Consider the following 27,946-nt stretch of genomic DNA (forward strand, 5'->3'; position numbering starts at 1 on the left):
TACATAATCAAATAACAGATGAGGTAAAGTTTCTCTTTATAAATGATTTCCAATAAATGAAGAAGGAAAGTGAGAATGGGAATTTTACCTTTTGCAACCCCAAAAGATTAAATCATCTGAACATTAAGCATCCAAGGTGGCTTAGGGCACAAAAGAGAAACAACAGAACATTATGTGCCTTCTAATGAAGAATATACCACCAACTATGAAACGATCTTGCTAAAACAATTAAATCTGAGTCTAACTAAGCCTCAAAATCCAAATACCAATTTATAGGAATAACAGAGGGCAGAGGAACATGTTCAAAGGGGAATATAATCAGCAAATCCAGGCTGTGGGCAACTATAGGAGCAATCATCATATTTCTAGAACAAATAAGCAAAGAGAAAAACAAGAGAGATGAAGAAGAGACCTGTAAATTAAAAGTCTCAATAGAGGGATCTCTGGGTGGCGCAGCCGTTTAGCGCCTGCCTTTGGCCCGGGGCGTGATCCTGGAGACCCAGGATCAAATCCCACATCGGGCTCCCGGTGCATGGAGCCTGCTTCTCCTTCTGCCTATGTCTCTGCCTCTCTCTCTCTCTCTCTCTGTGTGTGTGTGTGACTAAATAAAAAACTAAAAAAAAAAAAAAAAAAAAGATTCTAGATTTAAAAAATAAAAATAAAAATAAAAAATAAAAGTCTCAATAGAAAACCTTAAAACAAAAGCAAGTAAAACTATAGAATTCAATTTCAAGTCTAGCAAACTTAGGTTATAAAGCTGTAAGGAAAAATACGGAAGCAAATATCATAAAGTCAAGATAGTGCTTAGTCTTGAGGGAAGGATGAATTGAGATGGGGACAGAACATGTGTAGGAAAGTCTCTGTCTTCTGATATGAACAGTGATTTCAAGGCTGTTAGCCCGATAATTCACTAAGCTATATAAACCATTGGTTAAAGGCAAAAAGCCTGTAGAACATAAATATTGCAATATAACAAGGTGATGGGGTGAAAAAACAGTAATAATGCTAATTTGCCTCATGTAGAACTTTAACAGATCTGTAAATTGCATGACTTTTATCAAAAGCTTTGAAGGCACATCAAGTAATTATAAAAACAGTGTTAAAAAGAGGGAGTACGGTGGCAATTATTTTCCCTTTGGCTGGAATGTAATTTAATTCACTGGATGTAAATACTGTGCATATCTGCCATGTATTATTTACCAAGAGAAGTCTGAAACCTTGTCTCCTATCCTGTCATTAAGAAATAAAACATTAGGGGATCCCTGGGTGGCGCAGCGGTTTGGCGCCTGCCTTTGGCCCAGGGCGCGATCCTGGAGACCCGGGATCGAATCCCACATCAGGCTCCCGGTGCATGGAGCCTGCTTCTCCCTCTGCCTATGTCTCTGCCTCTCTCTCTCTCTCTGTGACTATCATAAATAAATAAAAATTAAAAAAAAAAATTTAAAAAAAAAAAAAGAAATAAAACATTAAAAGATAAACACAAATCTGTTGATATCTTAAGATGCAAAAATGCAGTAAATCCACACATCAGGTTATGAAAAGAATTTGAACTCTTTCTGATGCCATAGGGCAAAATCAAATTTCACTTCCACACTTTAGTATATGCTTGGCCTCAAAGCCAAACACTGTATATAATATGTCACATCCTAATTTATTAGTTAACAAATCACACTTGTTATAGAATTAAAAGTAAATTAAACACATTCATTGTTAATTGGGGAAGAGTCAAGGTTTGTCTCCATATATTACTGACATTAAGGAGTGTATATTTTTTTAAAGATTTTTAGATTATTTATTTATTCATGAGAGACAGAGAAAGAGAGGCAGAGACATAGACAGAGGGAGAAGCAGGCCCCTCACAGGGAGCCCGATGCGGGACTCCATCCTAGGACCCTGGGATCATGCTCTGAGCCAAAGGCACTCTCAACCACTGAGCCACTCAGGCATCCCAAGGAGTGTATTTTCTTTTTAAGATTTTATTTATTTATTTGAAAGAGAGGGAGAGAGCACACAAGCTGTGGGGAGAGGTAGAGGGAGAGGGAGAAGCAGACTCCCCACTGAGCAGAGAGTCTGATGCAGCATTTGATCCCATGATCTGAGCAGAGGGCAGACGCTTAACCCACTGAGCCACCCAGGTGCCCCAGGAGTATATTTAAAATAAATTTTGTAATACAATAGTTATATATTTTTGCTTCAGTTTACTGTATAGTATAGCATAAAAATGATTTTAAAAATCCAAAGAGGATTTGCAAGATCACATATTTCTATGAAAGGAATTCTAGAATTTCTTTCCTAAAGGTAGAGATAGGAAGAATCTGGCAAATGCTGGTCTATAGAATAATAATACCTCTCTTAACTTGTACAGAGAATCTTTCATAATCTGATCCCATCTGCCCTTTACCTTCTCCCTATTCCAGTTATTCTATCTGCACAAATTCACTGGGCCCTGAAACTTCTCTGACACTAAATGTCATACTATTTTCCAAGCCTGCCCAATCTCTCCACAGCTCTCTCATTTGCATATGCTCTTTCCTGACATTTTTCTCTAATTCCAACTATCAGACTCCTATCCATATATTGGATCCTAGTGCAAATGTCTGCTTTTCCTGTTTTTGCCTGACGGAATGAGTCAATCTCTCCTCTATGGTCCCTTAACCCATGTCTTGACTTCTGTTCCTGCAAATACAGCACCCTATTGTAATTTATCATTTGGAACGTCTGCTTCTACCCAGGGTTATCAGGTAAAACACAGGTGCCAAGTTAAGTCTGAATTTCAGCTAAGCAACAAATAATTTTTTAGTAGAAGTATATCCCATGCAATATTTGGGACATTTACGCTAAAAATTTTTGTTCATTGTTTGGAATTTAAATTTAACTGGGCTCTCTGTATTTTTGCATACTAAGTCTGCTAACCCTAGTCTCCACCATAAGATCATAAGCAACTTAAAACTGTGTTTTCTTATGATGCCATTTGTGTGCGTGTGTGTGTGTGTGCGTGGGCGGGTGTACACATGTGTGTGATTATCTGCATGCTGGAAGGATACAAAGGAAACTACTAATAATGGTTATCTCTGAGAAGTCTTGAACTTGGAGAAGCAGTGACTTTTTCTTCTGTATTATTTAACATTCTGTCATTAACATATATTAATATTGCAATAAGAATTCATTTTTTAAAAAAGATCATAAGCAACTCAAAAGTAGGAATAATTATTCTTCTTTATATCCACATAACGGTTGGCATATTTCCATAGTTTTCAGCAAATGTGAGTTGAATAAATGATGATTGAAGTGGGACTCTTACGAGAGCACTTTGTGAAATCTACACTGCCATTTGTTCAGCAAATACCTATCGAGCAATTACAGTGGCCCATGCACCGTGCTAGCAGCAGCAATAAAGCACTTCTAAATACGCAACAACAATCTAATATTGCAGCTTTTGAATAATGCTTCCTGGGCTCTCAACTAATGGATTTTCAGGAGGTTGAATGGTTGTGTTCAGCCTTGATTACATAGTTTCATTTTCCTTGTTGCCCATGAACCAGGCAAAGACCCACTCTTGTGGAATTTACATCCTGGTGGAGATAGACAAATGATAGAATGTAAACAAATATATAAATAATTTCAGATAGTTATAAAAGTGTTATGAAAGCAACCAAACAGGGTAAGGTGATGCAGAGTGAAGGCTTCTCTGAGGAGGTGTTACTTGAGATGAGGTCTCACTGATGAGGAGTCAGTCTGTGACAATCTGGGGAAAGAACTTCAAAGCAAATCAATGGTGGTGTGGGGAACAAGCTAGTGGTATTTGAGAAATGGAAAAAGACCCCCAAACTGCAAATCAAAGCAGAGCTTCACAAAAGAAGATAGATGCATATGAAAACATGCTATCATTAGCATGCAGACAAGTGTAAATTAAGACCACAATCAGATATCTCTACATAGCCACTAGAGTAAGAAAAAAATTTTTTTTAAGATTTTATTTATTAATTCATGAGAGAGAGAGAGACAGAGATATAGGCAGAGGGAGAAACAGGCTCACCACGGGGAGCCCGATGTAAGACTCAATCCCAAAACCCCAGGATCACGCCCTGAGTCAAAGGCAGACGCTCTACCACTGAGCCATCCAGGTGTCCCGAGTAACAAAAATTTTTAAATCTGGGAGTGACTTTGAGCCTACAGAAGAGAGACAATGAGTCTCTGGAGGCCACATGTTCTGGGTGGTGTGCAAGGAACCAAGCTCTGTGTCTATGCATCCCAGGGGTCGGACTTGCTCATGTCTCAGCATTTCTCCCTACCCCAGGATGGTGTGGAACACAGCACATTCACCTGTCACCAAACCGCCGTTCTGATTCTAAGGCAGCATCTCTCCACTGGACTCGGGAGAGGGTTGCCAGTGTTTTGCTCCCGGGCCTACTTCCAGCTGCTTTATTTGAATCCTGGCTCTGCGGTGGACGACTCCCTGGCTGCAGCCCCCACTCTCCATAGTCACTGGGACCTTGGACAAATGGTTACTATGTTCAAGGGGATGCTTTGCAAAAAGCTGCCAGGGCAGGCGCTCGGCACTCTTAGCTTTCACCCTCGCTGGGCTCTGTTATTTCAACTATCATGATGTGGGCATCTGCAAAGCTGTTGCCATGCTGTGAAAGCTCTGAACTTTTTGACTTAAAACCTTGAGAAATGATTATATACCTCTTTGCCTCTGCTTTGTCATGCCATTCAACTCACAATAAGGAGGAAATAACAGATAAGCCCATTGATAAGACAAACTTCTCCTAATCATATGGTTATTTTTTAGGATTCAGTCTCTGAGGAAAAGGTTCTAGAGGAATTGTATCCAAGAAACTTGGAGACTGAGTTCTTTATTCTGGTGAGTTTATGGGGTTGTCTCCCAGCTTCCCACAAAACTCACGGTATAACTGCACATTGTATATGAGCTTTTGCCATTTAGTTTATCAAAATCTTGAAGGGAATTTAGCTTTATTACTATTAATATTTGATCAACCTTCTGTGTCTGTCCTGGGAGTAATGGAAAAAGGGTAAGACTGTTAATTCATAAGTAAAGACTTTGCAGAAAGTCTGTCAGTGTAATTTTTGGAAACTTTTCTATCAGTTGATACCAATTTCTGATGGTTATATGTCCCAGGGAAACTAAAATTAGGAAATACTGATGTTTCACATTACTAACTTCTAAATCCTGGGAAGAAAAGCCTGGGGAGCTTCTGAGTATAGAGAAGCTCCATGTATGGAAGAGATTCCCTTAGAGATGTATCAAAATACTACAGATTCTAAACCGATACGTAATCCTCAAATGTATTTACTCGTCCCAGATAATCTGTCCACAAATATAAAACTGTAAGTAATAAATTATTTTCCCACTGTAGGAATTTCTAATGTGAAATTAGAAAATATGAAAATAAGGCTTTTTAAAAAATAAAATGCTATGTAATAAAAACTTTTAAAATTTTAAAAGAATTTTTTAAGTCTGACCATATCAAGTGTTGGTGAGGATATAGAAGAATTGAAAATCTCACATCAAGGGACGCCTGGCTGGCTTAGTGGTTGAGCGTCTGCCTTTGATTCAGGGCCTGATCCCGGGGTTGGGGATGGAGTCCCACATCAGGCTCCTGCAGAGAGCCTGCTTCTTCCTCTGCCTGTGTCTCTGCTTCTCTCTCCGTCTCTCATGAATAAATAAGTAAAATCTTTAAAAAAAAAAAAATCTCACATCAAGCTGGTAGGAATACAAAATGGTACAACCACTACAAAAATTAGTTCAGGCATTTTCTTATGAAGTTAAACATACATTTGACATATGATCATATATATTTGTATGTGTGTGCATACATATACATATTTATATATACATGTGTATATATGTGTACATACCAAAGAGAAATGAAAATATATGTCCAAAGAACTGTACATAAATGTTCATATCAGCTTTATTTACTGCACCAAAACATTGGAAACAGCCCAAATTTCCAACAGCAGGTGAATGGATCAAGTAATTGGGGTATATCTGTGCAATGGCACACAACACAACAGGCAAAATGAACAAAATTCTGAAATACACAACAACATAGATAAATCTCAAGAACATTATGCAGACCCCAATAAGCTAGGCACCAAAGAGTACCAACTGGTACTCTTTGATTCCACTTATGTGGAACTTTGGAAAAAGCAAAACTAATTTAGAGTGGCCAGCAGTAACTGGGGACAAAAGTGATGGTGGAGTGGGGAAATTAGCTGCAAATGTCATGGGGGAGCTTTTTGAGGTGATGGAAATATTCTTTCTTGATTGTGGTGATGGTGTTAGCAGAGTATACATTTTGTCAAAGCTCAGCAAACTTGGGTTCAGTAGGAGTACATTTTATTATGGGTGAATTATAACTCAATCAAGCCAATATTTTAAAAAGTGCTAGAAGAAACTATGTATTAAAAGTGCTGAAAAGATTTGGTGCTAAAAAGATGGGGGGAAAATTGGCTTGCCTCCCAGAAGGATTTTGAAGAGGAGAGAAGCCAGCCGAGGGAAAGGGCAGAAGAGAAGCACAAGAGTAAGGAATTCACACAGTGGGGGAGAGAAAAAGATTCTTACTTTATCAAAAATGAACTTCAAAATAGAATAATGTTACTGAGGATTTGGGCTCTTATTTTTATTACTTTCTCGACATTGTTTAGCAGCAATAGGCACTTTAAGAAACTGCACCGATCGTTTAATATTGCCACTTTCAAATAATGTTTCTCAAGCTTTTGCCTAATGGATTTTAAGGAGGTTGAATGGTTGTATCTGGTCCTTGACCTACACTGTTTAATTATCCTTATCGACTGACTCATGAAATTCTATCATGTGTGGTGGCATGCTATAAATGAAGCTTTGTTCCTTTTGTGAAATTGAGAGCTCCCTGCCTTTCCTCTGGCTCATGATCAAGAATTGGGCTGCATCTTCTCCACTGCCTGAGACAGAAACCTAATAAGACAATGATCACGAAAAGACATCTTGATATTCTTCCAGAAATCCACATGAGCACCTTTCATACAACATTTAAAAAAAATTCACAATGAGGTGTGCCTCGCTGGCTCAGTCCAAAGAACATGTGACTTGTGTTCTCGGCATTGTGGGTTCAAGCCCCACGTAGGGTGTAGAGATCACTGAAAATAAGTCAATAAATAAAAATAAAAATACACAATGAAATCAGATTTTAGAATCAGGGCCAGCCATGCCAGCAGGAAGATAGGTGGTTGGGAGGTGGGGGGGTGATGTCTGGACATTTGGAAGGCAAGGTTGCTTCTTAAAATGTACCCCTTCTGCTGACTGGTGGCCAATAATCTTCAAGAAAGTGCCATTCCTGTAACTTGAGGCATTTTTTAAATAGATGACCTTCAGGGGCACCTGGGTGGCTCAGTCAGTTAAGCGTCTGCCTTTGGCTCATGTCATGATCTCCAGGTCCTGGGATCCAGCCCCATATCAGGCTCTTTGCTTAGCAGGGAGCCTGCTTCTCCCTCTCCTTCTGCCCCTCCCCACAGCTCATGTTCTCTCTCTCTCTTTCTCTCTCTCTCTCTCTTTCTGTAGCAAATAAATAAATAAAACCTTTCAAGGAAAAAAAAAATAGATGACCTTTAAGGTTCCTTTGCAACTGAACATTTTAAATTTCTAAATCAGCACTTGAAAATCTAAGGTTCCAGGGCTAAAACAGGCCCATATACATGTCTTACTCAGACCTCCTAGTGTTATATTCATTATAAGATACTTTTTATGAATATATGTGTGTATATATACATATGTATTAAGAAAGAGTATGAAAGGCTCAGTGGTGGCTATCCTCTCTAGCTCATCTGTCCTAGGAAATTCATCCTTTCACTGTCTTTGGTTTGTTGTTGTTGTTGTTGTTTTTTATAATTCTGTTGGTTTTAGAAAACTGATAATATAAATGATTCTTGTCCAGAGAAATACACATTGATTGTGTCCAGTGAAATGCAATTGATTGTTGCATCAATGAATAAATAGATCCACTGGGTGGATAGATCCGTTTTGCATCTATTTGGAAATGCAGTTCAAGAGTCATTATTCCCTGTAAGTCTCTGCACTTTAAATTATCTCTTGAACAAGTTGTAACATCTTACTGATTCCCTCATTAATGAGTTAAACAAAATATTTGATACATATACATTTTATAGTTGATTTCATCTTTTTAAAAAATTCTCTCTTAAATATATATAACTTGGGAACTCAAGAGGAGAAAGTTGAGTGAATCATTACATAATCGCTATTCATGATACAGTCATCTTTGATGCTTGCAAGGGTCCTTTCTTGTTTGTTTTCATAATTTCCTTTTTATCCTTATACCTCCCATTCTTTCGCTGCCCCACCCCTGAACAACTGTTTTAATGTATATAATACATATCTTTTTCTTTGAATGTGTTCATATGTTTTTTTTAACTGGGGTAAGACATATAAAGTCCATAAAGTATTTTAATCTTGGGTATAGAGCTCAATGAAGTTCTGTGTAATCCCACCCAGACATAGACTATTTCCAACGTGCTTAAGATCCCGGGACCCCTTCTTAGGCCATACTGGCAGGCAATACAACTAGCACCTGCCCCTCTTCCTCACAGGTGCCACTGTTCAGGAGTCTACCTCTATTGATTAGTTTTTCCTCTTCTTGAACATATCCAGTATGGGCTCTTCTGCATCTGCCTTTTTTCTTTCACCATTAGGCCTGTAAAACTCATGCATGTAGGAATAGTTTATTCATTTTTTATTGCTGAGTAGTGTTCACTTTATAAATATCTACAAGGTATTCATTCTGTTGTTGCAGGTGAGAACCAAAATCATTTACATTCATATTGCTTACTGTTTACATAATATGACTTTACTATTCCAGTGGCATCCACAGTAGGATTTTATTATTTTAGTAAACTCTTATGCAGGAAGATAAAAGTTGCAAGCCACTTTTTTGTTCATTATAGGAACTCCCTGAAAGAAACTTATTAAACCATAATTTATCCTTCTAATCACTTTAAACCCTTTGCCCTGCCTCACAGTGTCCATCAGTCCTAAACTATGATACCATTACCCTTACCTAGTTTTAACTAAGATCCGCTTCCTTATGTTAAAAGACTCACTGTAGAGCAGACCTCAAAATTTCATTAACTATCTTACCTTGACCCTTCTCGCTATGAGATACTACAAAGATTTTGTCAGGGTAGTTTTTGACTCAGTTTTGTCTCAAAAATAGGTGATTTTGCTGATAACTTAGGGAACCAGCATTCAACGGGGACATTTGGCTTGCTTCTCATTTTTGGCTTTTATAAGTACAGCTGCTTTGAACATTCTTTACTTGATTCTTTATGGACATACCCACTCATTTCTATTAAGTAGATAGTTAGGAATGGGCTTGTGGGCTTGTATTCTAATTTACTAATGGGTATCATGTTATATGCCTCCCCTAAAAGTTTTGGAGATTTCACACAAAATAGAGCTTTCCAGTTTTCTTGAAAAATCCAAGGAACTTGCAATACTGGGTCAGCATGTCCTTTCTTGTCACAGTTGACTGCAGCTGCAAAGGAGCTCTCCAACCTCTCTCCTTGTGTAAGTCATCTGTCTGCTCCAGTAGGAATTTTAGTTGGTAACCTCTGTTCTAACTATAGGCCTTGAAAGGGTAACTCTCTAAGCACCCATTAATTTTATTACAGATAACCAAGAGCAGGTTTGACTGGAAAGGAATAGGACCATCAGGGCATAAGGAAGGAGGCCCCTCTGCCACTGATGCTGAAAGGAGCAAAGACAGAAAGAAAAGATGCCTTAGGACATCTTGATTTATTGCACAATTCTCTCCAGAAAGAGACTGGCAGTGGCAAAAGGAGAAGCATGATAATAGAAAAAGACTGTGTCAGTCTCCCTTATTTGTTTATCACCGTAAGTCACATTTATGGAACATTTTTTTGCACATAGGATATTGCAGATGCAAACAAGAGTCAAAGTAGCTCCCAACTGCTGAACCAAAAGAATTCAACCGAATCCAGAGTATTTTATGTCATTGAAAAAGAAATTAGCTATTGAAGACCAATAATACAGCTTCTCTATTATGCTGGTAAGTATAAGAACAGAGCAGAACAGAAATCAAATGCACCTCCACACAATCAATGGGGCCCATTGGTTCCAAGGGCTGGACAAGCTCTATGCTAATTGAAGAAATATTTTACTCCTCAGAATAGGTTTTGTTTTCCAGGCTAAAAAGAAAATGTCTGTGTTTGGGAGGTATGTCTGTACTTTGTATAATTAACAAATAGAAGTGGTTTGTCCGTACCTCATACAGGGAACTGCAAAAGAGAAGTCACTTCTTCCCCTTACTTCCCTTCCTTAAAAACTTGGGCTAAAATTGCTTAACCCTTTCATAAATGAAATTTGACTTGACCTGTTTGGCTTGATGTGATGGTCTTAGGATAATTGAATGATGCATGGGGCAAAAAAGGGAGGTTTTAACCACCCATCCTCATGGCAACTCAGCACCTCATATGCACTGAACCTTAGAAACATCATCAGTGGACGCCTGGGTGGCTCAGTGGTTGAGCGTCTGCCTTTGGCTCAGAGCATGATCCCGGAGTCCCAGGATCGAGTCCCACATCAGGCTCCCCGCATAGAACCTGCCTCTCCTTCTGCCTATGTCTCTGCCTCTCTCTCTCTCTGTGTCCCTCATGAATAAATAAATAAAATATTTTTAAAAAAAGAAACATCATCAGTGCACACAAGAAGGAGAGTAGCTAACAGAATGAAAGACATAGAATGCTAGGGGAAGCTCTCGAAATATGGAATCTTCTGCTTGTCCCTGTAGCTGAGAGGACACTGCCTTCTGAAAAGGAAAGGGAGGGAGACTGAGTTGCATTTGTATTGTTTCAGAGCCAAATAAGTCATACCCACCATCATTTGTCAAAGAGCTCAATGTGAATCAAATGACTCCATCAGATGTCAGTCATGAACACAGATGAGGGAGCATTTTATGCCAGACCAATTGACTGCCCAGAACAACGTTGGGTTTTGCAGGCAGCATTTGACATCCAGGTGTCCAAAATGTGTGATCCTCAATTTTTCAGGCCAGAAGCCCATTGCTTTTAGCTTTTTCTCAGAGCAGTGCAGGTCCACCATGCTACGAAACAGTTGGAATTGAGAGCACTGAGTCTCCACCTCCAATGTCTACTCTGCTCCTCTTTCTCTGATCCTCCATGATGCCTTCCCACGTTCTCAGCATGCATGCTGGTCTCCAGCTTCAGCCCATCAGTCAACCTGATCTCTCCTATATCAACCTACCAGTGTTCTGTCCTGGGTTGAGTTTCTAAAAATATCCACCACCAGCCAGCCTGACTTGCCTGGATCTCCTCTCTTAACTTATTGAATAGGCATTTCTGTTTCTATGGATGTATCCTCAAAAAAATTAAACTTGGAACAATTTAGAAGGTTACAATTATGGAATCATTTACACTTTTTAAATGTGAACTATAAGCCAATTTCCTAAGCTACCTCAGTTATCAGCTCCAGTGAACTAAAGTCAAACAGACCTTTACGGGTGAGTTTGTGGGAAACGTTAAGGATATAAAACACATTTAGGAGATATTAGAAAGGCATCATAGAGAGAATTAAGTTTAGTGCCCTCCATTTTCTGTGTAATAACCTGTAGCTGCTACCCCTCAAAACTTATCAGTTTCAGCAGGACAAGACATTTCTTGAGGTCATAACCACACTTAAACGTTTACATTGCACTCTACAATTTAATAAGTTCATCCAACATGGTCTCCCTGTGGAGTCAGCCTAGTGATCTATGTGTAGAAGTGCTGGATAAAGCTGATTTCCAGACTGAGCAACCCCACAGGAGATCGGAGACATAGGTGCTCCCATAGTTCCTCCCATGACTAGCTCTGTGACCATATATGAGTCTCAACTTTTTCCCTGAAAGTTGAAAATGTAAGTTAAAAATGCATTTAATATACCTAACCTACCAACCCTGAGAGCTTAGCCTAGCCTAACTTAAACATGCTCAGAACACTTACAATAACCTACAGTTGGACAAAATCATCCAACACAAAAGCCCACTTTTTGTTTTTTAAAGATTTTATTTATTTATTCATGATAGACACACACACAGAGAGAGAGAGAGAGAGAGAGAGAGGCAGAGACACAGGCAGAGGGAGAAACAGACTCCACACCAGGAGCCCGATGCGGGACTCGATCCCGGGACTCCAGGATTGCGCCCTGGGCCAAAGGCAGGCGCCAAACTGCTGAGCCACCCAGGGATCCCCAAAAGCCCACTTTATAATAAAGTGTTGATTATCTCATGTTTAAAAAATAAGAAAGAGTCACAACTTCTTAGAACTGCCTTTTATAATCTATAAAGCCCAAAACTCTAAGTCTTTTCAGATCTGACATTCCATGATCCCATTAATCTGTGATCACACAAGTTATATAGTCACCAAGCTGAAATGACTATGGTGGCCAAGCCAAATAAGTGAAGTAGCTGAATATGGTGGTGAGAACAAGGGGGGATCTTGGTAAGGGAAGACTTTACTACCAACTCCCATAATCATCATCACATTCTCCATGCTGAGATATGGACAACTGATGTTTTTCCATCTTGTATCAAGTACTAAGTAAGCATAGACTCAAGACAGGGTCCCTGTCCCCAGCCCTTCCAGCCACAGTGCCATGCTCAAACCCCTCAATTATAGAATCCCTGGTGCTGTAGCTAGCCAGGAACCAATCTTGGGAATGGTTAGACTTTGGCACCGGAGAGCACATACCCCATCTGTAATGGACCCTTGTTGTAAGGGACCCCTGGAGCCCTCAGATCACTTTTACTAGCCCTGTGTGCCCAGCACCCAGCTCCTACATCCTTTGCTGCTTAGTGTTTCACCCCTGTGACCTTTGGAGGTTTGTTCTTGGGTCCTAGAGTTAATCTCTGAGAAAGACAGAAAAAGTGCCTAGAGATTATGGCCTCCTTTCTTCCTGGTCATCCATGACCAATGAAGTCAGGGTGTAAAAACCCGCCTCCTTTACCTCTAGGCAAGATAAACTCTGAAGTATCAATTATCCTGTAGTGCTCCCCAGGCAGTCAGTCTGTCTGGGATATTACCTGAAATATCCTTGTTTGACTTCTTCCCCTACATTAATTTGCTTCTTGACCTTTATCAGTTTCTGTCAGAAGCACTTTTTTAAGTAATCACTCGGACCCAAATCCTTGGCTCAGACACTGTTTCTGGCAGAATCGCCCTTCTAATACTATCTGAATGCATTCATATGCAACTTTTAAGAAAGGTTATTGTTCTGTCAAACGAAGTATATCAGAGAACCGAAGTTAGCCAGTAAACTACCAGTCTGCAATCTTTGGCTTATCTAAGAAGTTTTATTTTGTCTGGTGAAGAAAGCAGGGACTCAATGAGGATGCTGAAGAATCTGACAAAGATGTTGAGAGACTCCAGAGACTTGTATTCATAATGCCTGTGGCTACTATAAGCTCTTAGGTTTCCTCATGCATTTGGTTCTTTCTGCTCTGTATATCAATACGTGCTATAAAGATTAGAGAGCAGGAACGAAGTGGCTAATTCTTGGGCTGGTTTATGATGCAGAGTAGAAATTACTTACTCTTTCCATATTTTAAAGACTCCATGGTGTTCTCTGTACTAATAATGCCTACCATTTATTTAGTATAATGTAGTCTCCAAAGTACTCCCCATGATCTCTGCCATTCCTACAATATCTCTGTAAGGGAGTATGATTATCCCTATTTCACAGGTGAGAAAACTGAAGGTCTTAAATTTGCAAGTCAGACAAACATAATTCTAAAATATGAAGTTTTTTTTCAGCAGAGAGTTGGTGAAAGACACATTTTTCTTAGAAAATTGGTGATGCCAAATCAGATAGCAGTAGGAGGAGAACATATGAAAATCGAGACAGAGAGAATTAGAAGAAAACATGCAAAGAGAAAATAGGATGTTTATAGGAGAAACCAAAGAATTTGATATTATGAAGAGTTGGGAAAATAAGCAAAATGGAGAGAAGACATAGAATGGTGTGAGTCACAAGAAAGGTGGAAATGTAGAGAGAGGACAGTTTGCTGGGGGTGCAGGGGTGGGGGGTGCAAGGACAAAGATCTCCTCATGCTGAGAAACGGGAAAACAGTGGGAATGGTCAGAACTGAAGCTGGCCGGGTCAGTTTTGAGGGTGACAAAGGCCATAAACATCAGAAACCATAAACAATACAGGCAAGATGTCAAGATATTCCCAGCACAGGTATGAAAGAAATCCAGAGAGCTGTCCTGCTAGCTCTGGGAAGGGCAGACGCTAATGTACAAGGCCAAGATTGGGCTAAGCCAGGCACAGGGAGGTCTGTGATAGGCAACAGGCAGAAAAGCAAGTAGCAGAGTCCACCAGCCGATAAGCAAGAGAAGAATGCTTAGCAAGCTAGGACCAGACAGCTCCAACCTCTGGTTTTTGGGATTCCACCTCACACATTAGTTCCAAAGGCCTAGCCATACTGGGCAGGGACTATGACTTGGAGAGCACAGGAGGTGATAGACACTGGGGTCCAAGGCAAAGCATATCAAGTCTGAGGCTACAAGCCTAACAGGTTATGGATGTGGCCCTATAATTTTTCCTATTTGCTGCTCAGTTTGATACCAAACCCAGAGGTCAGCTGTGAGACTATGGAGCATGGTGGTTCAAAGTATAGACTCCCAGAGCCAGTCAGCCTGGGTTCAAATTCTGGTTCTGCTGCTTGCTAGCTGTGTGACCTAGCATATCGGTTTCCCTGTCCGTGAATTGGATCTAGTAATAGTATGTACTTTGTAGGGTTATTAGGAGAATTGAGCTAATATATGTAAAGTGGTTGGAAGAGTGGTTCATACGTGGTAAATATTATGTAAATGTCAACTGTCATTTAGGATAGAGGCTGCAACTGGTATGTGGGGAGAGGCTACGTGGGCAGGACACCAGGCAGGTCATTACAAATGGGGAGCTAGGAAAAATGTTTGAGAACAGAATCTGTATAGTATCTTACCCAAGGCTGTTGGATGGCTTCAGAAAGGGATTACGGACATTTTAATGAAAAACCAGTCAGTCTTGATAGTTTCCTTTTTCTCTGTGGCCTTGAATCCTCACTAGTTCGAGAACACATTCCCAGTCTTCGCAAGTCTTTAAAAGGTCAGGAACTTGGCAATAAGCCTGCACTTTGCCCTTACTCTTTATTTATTCTGTGCAAAAACAAAGAACTTCAATTTTATTAATACCATGAGTCCAACAAACCAGGACATTTTCTGTAATTTGTCCTGAGTCCTACAACCTCTACCCGGAATTAGATGCGCCTCTCAGTTGGGGAAAAAAAAAATGGAAACGTGATTTCAAATGTGTTTGTCTTTTTCAATGGAAATGATGGAGACGGCTTTTGTTATGCCAAAGCAGATTCAGTGAAATGAATAGAATTAGCTAAATTATTATTACATATGTACATAAATTAATTGCAAAAGCTTTTGGTCATGAGCTTTCATTTGGGAGGACTGAAAAGAAGGCTTCCCATGGCTTTAGTTTTATGAGAAGACTGGTTAGAAGGAAAATAACAAGGAAAGGGATGCTCAAACATCTAGGCATACCAGATGTTTGTAGGTTCGCACATAGGATTAGGATTTGACATTAACCCAACACTGCTTTTTGAAGCCCATGGCATGTGATAAACTATACTATTCACATTTATGCCACACATAATATTTTCTACCATAGACATATTTCAAATGCTAACATCACAGCTATTTGAAGGATTAGTAAATGGTTCAGTTTTTCGTCATTTGTGTAATACTGCAAAAAGCAAGCCATGCATAAAGTTGAATTAAAATATTAATTTGGGGGATGCCTGGGTGGGTCAGTGTTGAGCGTCTGCCTTTGGACCAGGTTGTGATCCAGAGTCCTGGGATCGAGTCCCACATTGGGCTCCTTGCAGGAAGCTTGCTTCTCCCTCTATGTCTCTGCCTCTCTCTGTGTGTGTGTCTCTCATGAATAAATAAACAAAATATTTAAAAAAATTATTAATTTTCTAAGAGTTCTAGGAGTTGCAAGTTTTATTTCTATAGATATTTAGCACATCCTTTTTTTTTTTTTTTTTTTTTTTTTTTTATTTAGCACATCCTTAAAATGAGCTATAACTGCTGTGATGGTTTTAATAGAATTCCCCTAAAACCTTTAATTTTTTTCCAGAAGTCTAGGTTCTGGCCAACGCTGGAGTGGGGGAGAGCTAAATAAAAGGTAGCAAATTCATTCAGAGAAATCATTTCCCCAGGCTGAAAGATAATACCAGTGATAACCAGCATGGGATAAAGATTTGGAAATAACCTGAAAACCAATCTATGCACCTGCTGAGACTTGTAGGATACAATATGATTTGAAGATGGGCCAGTCAGCCATGATCCTCAGTAAACAAACATTCCTAGAGGGTCTATTGCACAAAGGTCATGATATCAGATGTTGCAAGAGATCCAAAACAGAACTTATAAATGCTACTCCTGAGAATGTCTGTAACCCATTTGAAGGGAGAAGAAAGACAAACATACCTGAAAATGAGATAAAACTTCAGAATGGATGTATGTCTATTTAGGATATGCTCTGTTGCAACAAAAGAAAACCATCTGAACAATAGAAAAAGATCTGAGTTCATGCACCTGGCCAGTCCAAAGGTCAGGTAGAGGACAGTTTGACTGGTCAGCTTGGCAATGTCATCAAAGTCCTAATTTCTTCTGGTCTCTCTCTATTCTTTCTCCTTTAAGCTGGCTTCTCTCATGATCCTGAAATGGTTGCTACAGATTCAGGCTTCACATCTCAACATCACAATGACCCTTCTTTAACAAGAGAACTTATTTCCCAGAAATTCAAGCAAGAGTACTGAAATTCATTCTGATCAGGCATCTTAACTCCCATGACCACTTGGGTAATGGATGTCTTCACTAATATAAAACAACTACACACCCACTGCTAGAACTAGGGGAAAAAGAAGCTCTCAAAACTCTTGGGCTAGGGGCACCTGGGTGGCTCAGTCAATGAAGTGTCCAACTCTTGACTTTGGCTCAGATCATGATCTCAGGGTCATGAAATTGAGCCACACTTTGGGCTCAGCACTGGGTGTGGAATCTGCTTCAGATTCTCTCTCCCTCTGCTCCTCCCCATCTTCCCACCCACAACCTACCACTGGTGCTCTCTCTGCTCATGCTCGCTCACTCTCTCTCTTTCTCAAAAACACAAAACAAATCAAAAACCATCTTGGACTAGAAGGAAGAATAGATAAGCAAAGGAGAATCTGGGTATTGTTAAGAAAGGGGTAGGGGAAATGGATACTGCGTAGGCAACCACCCATGTCTACTCAGGAAATTCTGAAATCTCTCTTAGAATTATTGCTAACATTTCACAGTTAAAATGGTAGTCATTTTGTTGAGCCTAAATTGCTTGTTGCAATTTAAGCTAATTTATTTTTCTTTTATTCAGAATGGAGCTGGAAAGACATGAACTCCTCCTCCCCATCATACTCCTGGAGTATTTGAAGAGGGCTATTAGATAATGCCTGCAATTGTCATCCATCCATTTCAAGTAATTTGAATTTCTTTGATTTCTTAAAACTTGCTTGAGAATTACCTGTTTTTCTACTTTTGGATTTTCATTTCTCTTCTCTGGGTCCTCTTCAGTGTTTCAGAATGTCTTGTTAAAGTAGAGTAACAATCTCAGTGTTGCCTAGTGCCCGCTATCACTACCATTGAGGACCTTTTATGTACTGGTAGACTTTACATGTTTTTCATTCTTTAAGTAATTTAATGCTTGCAACCATGCCGTAAAATATGTGATATCACCCATATTTTAAAGATGAAGAAAATAAAGTTCCAAGAGGTTAAGTAACTTGCCCTCAAGCATGACATAACAGAGACTGGGTTAGAACCCAGGATTCTAAGGCCTGCTTTATTTCCATCAAGCCAAATTGCCTCTAAAACACTAACAGTCTAGCTTGAGTAATGCCAAGTATAATTAGTGTATAGAAATGATTCCTGCACATTATGTAAATGTAAGGAAAGAATAAACACCAGCACCTGTAAGCCTGTCACTTGAGAATTATTCCAAGGTTAATATACCAAAACAAACTATCCTTCTTCAGTATTCAAACTGTATCCCCCCGAACAAATCACTTAATTCTCCTTTAAAGCCAGGTTTATGAAGTGATGGGAGTAAAATTCATTATAATATAGAAATGATTAATGATTTGCATATGCTAATAACAGTTTTATAACCCTACTTCATGTCTTGCTGATTAACTGATTTTAGACAAGGTTACTTTAATTTTCAAAATATAGGAAATTGAAAACGTTTTGCTTTCAAAATCAGTAGAAATTCACTGGCTAATGCAGTCATTGGAAGGGGTTAAAAAGAAAAAATGCAAACAATTATGTAATGTTGAGTTTAAGGGATAAAGGGCCTCAATTAAAGCTATGCCAAAAAAAGTAATTAGGCTGCACATCATTGTCAGAATGAACTGGAACAAGAAAAATGAAAAATCTGGTCAGGAAAAGACAGGGAAGCATCATGGTGCTGTCATCCTATATTAGCACAAAATTATCTTCTCGGTGATATTCTTTTTCCTCTCTCTCTGGGTGTAATGTTGCCTTTCACACATTTGCAAATGTTGCTGAAAGTCTCAACCCGTCTTCCTTCTAACAACCAAAGAATTACATTTCCAAGTGCCTCCGCGATCTTTTTTTTTTCTAAAACTGCCAATAGGGTGTATAGTAAGTAGGAGCCTGTTGGGGTCATGTGACCTTGAGAAGAATTATTTGGCCTCAATACACTTTTAGAAGGAAAAGAAGCTTTATCCTGAATTAAGTAGTGACATCCAATTAATTTAATCAAAACACTGTAATTTACTGGAAACATTTTCAATTGATAAAAGAAATTTTTAAATGTTTCTATTCAGTCTAACATTTTTTCTTATTTACTATATATTTATTATGCAAACATTATAATGAGTTATAATGTTTACAATATAACAATTATAATGTTTATTATATAATAATCATACAAAAAAGTCCCCTTTTGTTAAGGAGGCACAAAAACATTTCCACTAGCCAAACAAATCAATTGTTTTTCTTTTTTTATGTCCCTCTCTAATTCATGTCTACATATGTATATATGTATATATGTAGACACGAATTATACATTATATGTATATAAAATTTAAAATACGTCCTAAATTTAATACAAATTTTGTATACTATATTATTCATTTAATACTGGGTGATAAACATTTTACATATTACTATGAGCATCACAAATATTTTTAATAATTTCATGATATTAAGATAATTGCCGGGGATCCCTGGGTGGCGCAGCCGTTTGGCGCCTGCCTTTGGCCCAGGGCGCGATCCTGGAGACCCGGGATCGAATCCCATATCAGGCTCCCGGTGCATGGAGCCTGCTTCTCCCTCTGCCTGTGTCTCTGCCTCTCTCTCTCTGTGTGACTATCATAAGTAAATAAAAAAAAAAAAAAAAAAAAAGATAATTGCCTATGACAACTATTTTTTATTATTGTAAATACAAGTTATTTTCCATTTTTCCTGATTACTAATGAAGTTGCCATGAATTTCATCTTACATAAAACTTTCTCTTTATTTTGATATTTCCTTAGGGCAAATTCCCAAATATTTCACTACAATTTTTTTAAAAAATTTTTAAAGATTTTATTTATCTATTTATGAGAGACAGAGAGAGAGAGATAGGCAGAGGCAGAGGCAAAGGGAGAAGCAGGGAGCCATAAGATGTTCAGTTCCAGAACCTCAGGATCACAACCTGAGCAAAAGGCAGATACTTAACTGACTGAGCCACCCAGGTTCCTCCACTACAATTGTTCTAAAATGTGCCTGATTCAGCCACTACTGAAGGGGTTCAGGATCCCCATAGAATGTGTCCCTTTGACATGTGGATTATTTTGAGGCAAAGGCACTTGAGACCCTGTGGACTCAAGAGAAACTTTCATCCTTCTCTTAACTACATAGAAGAGTCTAAATTGAGGGTCTTTCCCAGAATAAGGGTTATTAGCAGAGATCAATTTTATCTGAGTGACCCATCTGTACGGTAAGGCAAATATCTAATTACCATACAACTGCTCTTCTTATCACCCTATGAAATGCATTCCTTGCAGAGGCCCCTTTTAGGCCATAGGCTTAAGCAATGGAAACTTATGTAAGGCAAAAGGGCCCGCAGTAAGTACCACACTCAGTGTAAACAGGTTCATTAAGTGACCCACCTTGAAATGGCCATGAGCCCTAACTAGCCAACAGGCTACTTATAACCAGGCAGTTACCCAAAAAAGGAAAAATTTCATATGTTCCCATATTTCCTCACTCCACTAGATACGTATAGCCCCTCACCACCACCTCCTGGCACACAGTCTCTCCTTTGCTGTCCTACCCTTGTAGTGTATTCAGTAAACTCTTTCTTCCTTTGTTCTGCCTTGGATGAATTCATTCACTGCCCAGGCCACCAGCCCCCATCCAATCAGAAAGTACCATATTCCTTCCAATCAGAAAGTACCATATTCCTTTCCTCTAAAACCCCAAATCCCTACCCTCTTCTCGGTTCAAAATGACTTATGTACCTCATTTTGCCTGACTGTCTGGAATTTCCATGTCTATGTGGATTCCCCATATGTAAGCCTATTAAATTTGATTTTCTCCTATTAATCGATCTCACATCAATTTGATTCTCAGTCCAGCTAGAAGGACCTTTGAGCAAACAGGAATTCTTACTCTACTACTAAGAAAGGGCTTCAGGTCAGCCCAGGTGGCTCAGCCGTTTAGCGCTGCCTTCAGCCTAGGGCCTGATCCTGGAGACCGGGGATCGAGTCCCATGTCGGGCTCCCTGCCTGTGTCTCTGCCTCTCTCTCTGTCTCTCATGGATAAATAAACAAACAAACAAATAAATTAAATTAAATTAAAAAGGCTTCAAGATTAGCACAATAACTTGAAAGTTCACTATCTTGAAATAAAATGATAGCCAGCCTGTTTTTATATACTCTTTAGTATTTTTGATAGATTGCAATGAAGCTTGGAATATGTATATAAAATTATACTGCAAGCCACATACGTAATTAAAATATTCCCAGTAGGGTAGCCCAGGTGGCTCAGCGGTTTAGCGCCACCTTCAGCCCAGGGCGTGACCCTGGAGACCCGGGATAGAGTCCCACATCAGGCTACCTGCATGGAGCCTGCTTCTCCCTCTGCCTGTGTCTCTGCCTCTCTCTCTCTCTGTCTCTCAAGAATAAATAAATAAAATCTTTTTTTTCTTTTTTTTTAAATCTTTAATCAATAAATAATTTCCAATAGTCATCTTAACAAAAAATAAAAGTAAATAGGTAAAATTAATTTTAACAATATATTTTATTTAACTCCACATACCCAAAAGATTATCACTTCAACATGTAATGAATATGAAATATTATTGAGATATCATATATTCTTTTTTTCATAGCAAGTCTTCAAAATCTGTTTTGTGTTTTACATTTACAAAACATCTCAATTTAGGTGCTAAATCTTCATTAAAATTATTTTTCTTTTCTTTTCTTTTCCTTTTTTTTTTTTTTTTTTTTTTTTTTTTGAGTAAGCTCCACACCCAGCATGGAGCCCAATTCAGGGCTTGAACTCGCAACCTTGAGATCAAAACTGGGCTGAAATCAAGAGTTAGATACTTAACTGAGCCACCCAGGTGCGCCCCCCCCCCATTAAAAAAAATAGCTTCACATGAGTTTGGAGCCCAGTGTGGGGCTTGAACTCACAACCCTGAGATCAAGACCTGAGCTGAGACAGTAAGTTAGATGCTTTACCAATTGAGCCACCCAAATGCCTCCACTAAAATTCTTAATCTGTATTTATATTATGCAAAATTTACAGTTAAGAAAAAGTAAATTTATATACTCCAATTGTTCAAAACTTACTTAAAAGTTTTCCAGTAACTTAATTATCAGTTTTTAAATGTAAATTAATGAATATTAAGTAAAGTTAAAAATTCAGTTTCTTGGTTTTGCTAGACCTATTGCAAGTGCTCAATAGCCAATGTAGCTATTGTATTGGACAGCACAATGTAGTTATAGGTCTCACGACTGATTTTCCTGAGTAAGATATGTGATACAGAGAACCATTAATTACCTTAACATTTATTTCTTTTTAGCAGAAAGAAAAATCTGTATTGACTTTCTTGAAAACATTTCTCCTCCCTCCTAACAAGAAAGTCATTCAATAATCATTTGTATTCATTTGGTCAAAATGGCACATGGGATCCAATAGATGGAGTACCAACCTCTTCTCAAAGACTTGACTAGCCAATACTAAAACAAGATTTTTGTGAATAAAATCTTCCTGTATGAAAAGAACATGAACTCTTTTAGAAGTTTTTTTGAGGGAAGAGGAAAAATCCAATTAACTGTTTTCATAGCACCAGCTGGTTCTTTGGGGCTGAAAGAAACAACACCTCCCAGGAGTCAACATTTATTTTACTTCCAGTCAGAAATTCCTAAAAGATCAGGCTACCTGTTAAACAATATTGATGGTAATTAGGATGACAAATAACAGCAAGTAATAAGGACCCAAATTCTCACCCTTATAGCTATTCTCTAATCTTTATTTACTTTGTCTATGTGTTGTTGGTACTAATGAGATTTTTAAAAAATATATATATTTCAAGTTCAGCCTCACTTCCTATCTTATGAGAGTGTGGTATTTCATGATAGTTACATAATGCTAAAACTAATAACGATAGCTATTATTTTATTTTGAGAATTTTTATTTTTTTGTGCTTAGAAACTATTATGGGCATTTCATAATATATTAGAATATTTAATACAACTATGAGATGAAGCAGAGGTTAAGTAATTTGTTCCAGGTCATATAGTTATGATCTTAAGAGTCATTATTTTAGATAAAGAATTTGTCATTGAATATATTTTTCCTAGATGACTTCTTTCCACACACATCCTACTCATTTTTCCTTCCTCTCCTCCTCCCCTCCCTTTTTCCTTCCTCATTTTGTACCTTCTTTCCCCACTGTCACTACTCAATTCATCACAGTCTGGGCTCTACTATCCCAAACTGCTCCTGTTGAGGTCATTAAAGACCTTCTAAGTGACAAGCCCAAGGGGCAAGTTTATAATTCTCTGCACCAGTTGATGACCTTTTTTTAAAAAAAATATTTATTTATTTGGGGGAAGGAGGGACAGAGGGAGAGGGAGACAGAGTCTTCAGCCGACTCAATACTGAGCATGGAGCCCAATACGGGGCTCAATCCCATGACCCTGAGATCACTACCCCACCTGAAACCAAGAGCTGGATGCCTCACCAACTGTCCCACCAGGGCACCCCAGCAGTTGATCACATTTAAACATTTGCTTCTCTGGGGGGTCCCTGGGTGGCTCAGCAATTTAGCGCCTGCCTTTGGCCCAGGGTGTGATCCTGGAGACCCGGGATCGAGTCCCATGTCGGGCTCCCTGCATGGAGCCTGCTTCTCCCTCTGCCTGTGTCTCTGCCTCTCTCTCTCTCTCTCTCTCTCTCAATCTCATAAATAAATAAAATAAAAAAAAATATTTTATTTATTCATTCGTGAGAGACACACAGAGACAGGCATGAGATCAGTCATGTATATATACATGAACTCTTGTTCAAGGTCTCTCTTGCCCTTAGACCTTCAGATGTGCCATTTCACATACATAGGAAACTCTTCCTTGATTTGTTCTCTACTCTTTTTCACCTGGGCACAGAAACAGCATCTACAGAGAAAGACCTTACAACAGGGCCCAGTACACAGTAAGTGCTATATTCTTATTAGTATTTCTCATCATTGTGTTTTCATAGATTTTTCCGTGCCCATTGATAATTCTCTTCACAGACTGCATAGTTTATTTAACCAGCCCTCTACTGTGGGGATTTGTTTCGATCTTCTGCTATTATAAATCCCTGTGCATACGTTATTTCAAATATGTCTTGGATTAGTTCCCTGGAAACAGGCTCTGAGGTGGAGAGTGTGTGTAAAAGCTATATTTGAGGCGCTTTTTTTTTTTTTTTAAGATTTTATTTATTTACTCATGAGACACACAGAGAGAGAGAGAAGCAGAGACACAGGCAGAGGGAGAAGCAGGCTCCATGCAGAGAGCCTGATGTGGGACTCAATCCTGGGTCTCCAGGATCACACCCTGGGACGAAGTTGGCGCTAAACCATTGAGCCACCCAGGCTGCCCTCAAGGCACTCATAAGAGTTAGATATATAAGGGAGTAAAGTGAGTAAGATCGGATGAAGAAAGAAGCTGACTTACAATGTGCTCACAATGGAGCTTCCGCTGATCCACAGTGAGCTCTGGAGCTGAGAAAGCTCTTTAGAATTGTCCCAGTGTGGGGTGCCTGGATGGCTCAGTCAATTAAGTATCTGCCTTAGACTCTGGTCATGATCCCAGGGTTCTGGGATAGAGCCTTGCCTCAGGCTCCCTGCTCAGCGGGAGTCTGCTTCTCCCTCTGCCCCTCCCCTCAGGCTCTCTTACTCTCAAATAAATAGAGTCTTTAAAAAAAATTATTGTCCCAATTTAAAACAAGAAGTTGGGCTTTCATATTCCTCCATTGGCTAGTCATTGACCATGGACCACATGCTGGTGGGGAGTATAAGCATGAGCAAGGCAGGTCCCTGAAGTTGAGGGCAATTCCCAGTGAGGAACACAAGTATGTTAGCAGTGAAGATTCCCTGCAGCTGGAGAACTGGCTGCATTGGCCTTAAAGAAGGGACTTGGGCCCAGCACCACAGTATGAGCATGGTTCTCAAACTTGGGGGTGCAACGGAATCACCTAATGTTAAAATACACATTGTAAAGCTCAACCCTAGGGTCCCTTATTCAGTAGGTCTAGAGTGGCTTAAGGTAGCCACAAAACTCCCTTCTGGCAATTATGTGTGAGCTATTGAAAGACAAATATGATACTTAACAGATAGCTACAATAGAACAGGGAAGGGAGTGTGGGAGACTATAATAGCCCCAAATTTGCCCCATCTATATATGTATGCCCCTCTGCAATGTGACCTTGCCATTCCTTCCACCAAAAGGTGAAGTCTCTTTCCCCATCCCTTTACGCTTCTTTCACAAGTAGAATGGGGAAAGAGTCAATAACAAGGTTCTAGGCCTAGGTCTTAAGGGTACCACACAACGTCTCCTTTTTCTTTTCTCGGTAAGCTGGGACTGCCGTGTAAAGATGCCTGAGTTAGCCTCCTTGATGATGAGAGACTACGTGGAGAGAGATGCCTAGTTAACAGCCAGCACATGACTGGGCCATTTTAAAGTATCTAGCCTCAGTCAAGGTGATCAAGTCATCAAGATATAGATGACTGTAGCTACATGAGTGATCCCAGGTGAGACCAGTAGAAGAACTAGCCACCTGAGTACAAATTAAACTGATGATCTTAAGAACCATAAGAAAAAAAAAATGTTGTCTTAAGTTATCACATTTTGGGGCAGTTTGTTAGGCAGCAATAGTTTAATGGTATAAGGGGCAACAGTCTAGGAGGTGGAGGAAAACCAAGATGAAAGGAACATGATGCCTGAGCCTATCTCATGGGAAAGAAAGACCTGATTGTCCTAGACTATTACAGGAGAGAGAAATAGACTTCTATCTAGTTTGAATCACATATCACATACATTATTTCATTTCACTTGCATGTCACCTAAGAAGTAAATACTGAGATCTTATTTTATTTTATAAATGACAGGGGGAAAAAAAAAACAACCTCTTAAGCATGAAAAGCAAGTAAGAAAACACTCAAGCAGCTTAATTTAGGGGATACTTGGCAGGGCCTCAGATCTGAGTGATAGGATGATGTTAGAAGTATGTTTTGAACTGATTTCTCCACGCAAGTAAACACCACCATCACCACCTCATACCACAGTAGTCCTTTTTGAAAACACATTAATATATTCATCCAAGAAGTATTTCTTGAACAACAGCTTTGTGCCAGGCACCATTCTAGACACTGGGGAGCCACCACTGAGCAAAACAGAAAAAGATGTCTAGCCTTGTAGAGGTTATGTTTTAGCAAAGGGGTACAGTAAACAATAAATGTAGTGCATAGATTAGAAGAAAATACTGCAAGTTATATATCTCTGATAACCATATATCTAATAAAAGACTTACATCCAGGATATATAAAGAACACTTACAATCCAGTAACAAGAACACAAATCACACAATTAAACAGCTTAACAATAACCCACAACCCTCGGACCACAAATCACACAATTAAAAATAGAGAAAGGATATGAACAGATATTTCTCCAAAGAAGGAATACAATGGCCAAAAACTGCATGAAAAGATATCTAATACCATAGGCCATTAGGGAAATGAAATTCAAAACCACAATGAGATACTACTTCATGCCACTAAGATGGCTAGCATCAAATACCAATTAGTGTTGGAGATGAGAAGTTGGAACCCTCATATATTGCTGGTGGGGATGTAAAAAGGTGCACTCACTCTGGGAAACAACTGGGCAGTTTCTCAAATGGTTCAATAGAGAATTACCATATGACCCCATAATTCCTTCCCTAGATATATACGAAAGACAACTAAAAATATATGTCCACACATAAATCTATGCACAGGGTTCATAACACCATTAGCCGTAACAGTCAAAATGTCCATGTACTGATTAATGAATAAAATGTGTCGGAGGGCAGCCCAGGTGGATCAGCGGTTTAGTGCTGCCTTCAGCCCAGGGCATGATCCTGGAGACCCGGGATCGAGTCCCATGTTGGGCTCCCTGCGTGGAGCCTGCTTCTCCCTCTACCTGTGTCTCTGCTTCTCTATCTCTCTCTCTCTGTCTCTCATGAATAAATAAATAAAATCTTTAAAAAAATAAATAAATAAAATGTGTCCGACCCACAAAATGGAGTAGCATTCAGCAATGAAGGGGAATGAGGTATTGTTACATGCTACAACATAAATGAGCCTTGAAAGTATGCAAAGTGAAGGAAGCCAATCACAAAAGGCCACATACTGCATGAGTCTATTTGCATGATATGCCCAGAGTAGGCAAATACATAGACACAGAAAGATGATTAAAGGTTAGGACAGGATAGATGGGGAAATAGAAGGATGACAGCCAAAGTGTACAGGATTCCTTTCTGTGGTGATGAAAATGTTCTAAAACAAGGGAGTGATAGTTGCACGTCTCTAAATATATTTTAATTTTTTTAAAAGATCATTTATTTATTTATTCATAAGAGACACAGAGAGAAAGGTAGAGACAGAGGCAGAGACTTAGGCAGAGAAGCAGGCTCCCTCCAGGGAGCCTGACCCGGGACTTGATCCCAGGATGCCAGGATCACGACCTGAGCCAAAGTCAGATGCTCAACCACAGAGCCACCCAGGTGCCCTAAATATACTTTAAACCATTGATGTGTGCGTTTAAAACAGGTGAATTTGATGCAAATTATACCTCAATAAAGCTGGTGAGAAAAAGGAGAGGAGATAATGGCCTGGGCCATGCATATATCTAAAGGAAGAACATCCTGGCAGAGGGAAGAGCCAGAGCAAACCCGTAAGATCACCTGGTATGTTCAAGGAACTACAAGAACGGTGTGGCTGGAACAGGGTGAGGAAAGGGAAGGCTCGTAGGAAATGAGGTCAGAGAGGTAATGAAAGGCCAACTCATGTAGGGTCTTTTAAGCCACTGTAGACCCTTTTGTCTTTCAAGTAAGGAAGATGGGGAGCTCTTATAGGGTAGAGAGCAAAAGATTGGCATTACATTTGACTTTTATTTTCAAAGGATAAGTCTATTCTGCTGTGTTGGGAAATAGACCATGGCATTGAAGGGCAAAAGTAGAGACAGGGAGACTAGTTAGAAGGCTGGAACCCATAGAGAGGATG

The sequence above is a fragment of the Canis lupus genome, chromosome 23 (assembly GCF_011100685.1).
Source record: "Canis lupus familiaris isolate Mischka breed German Shepherd chromosome 23, alternate assembly UU_Cfam_GSD_1.0, whole genome shotgun sequence".
Lineage (NCBI taxonomy): Eukaryota > Metazoa > Chordata > Mammalia > Carnivora > Canidae > Canis > Canis lupus.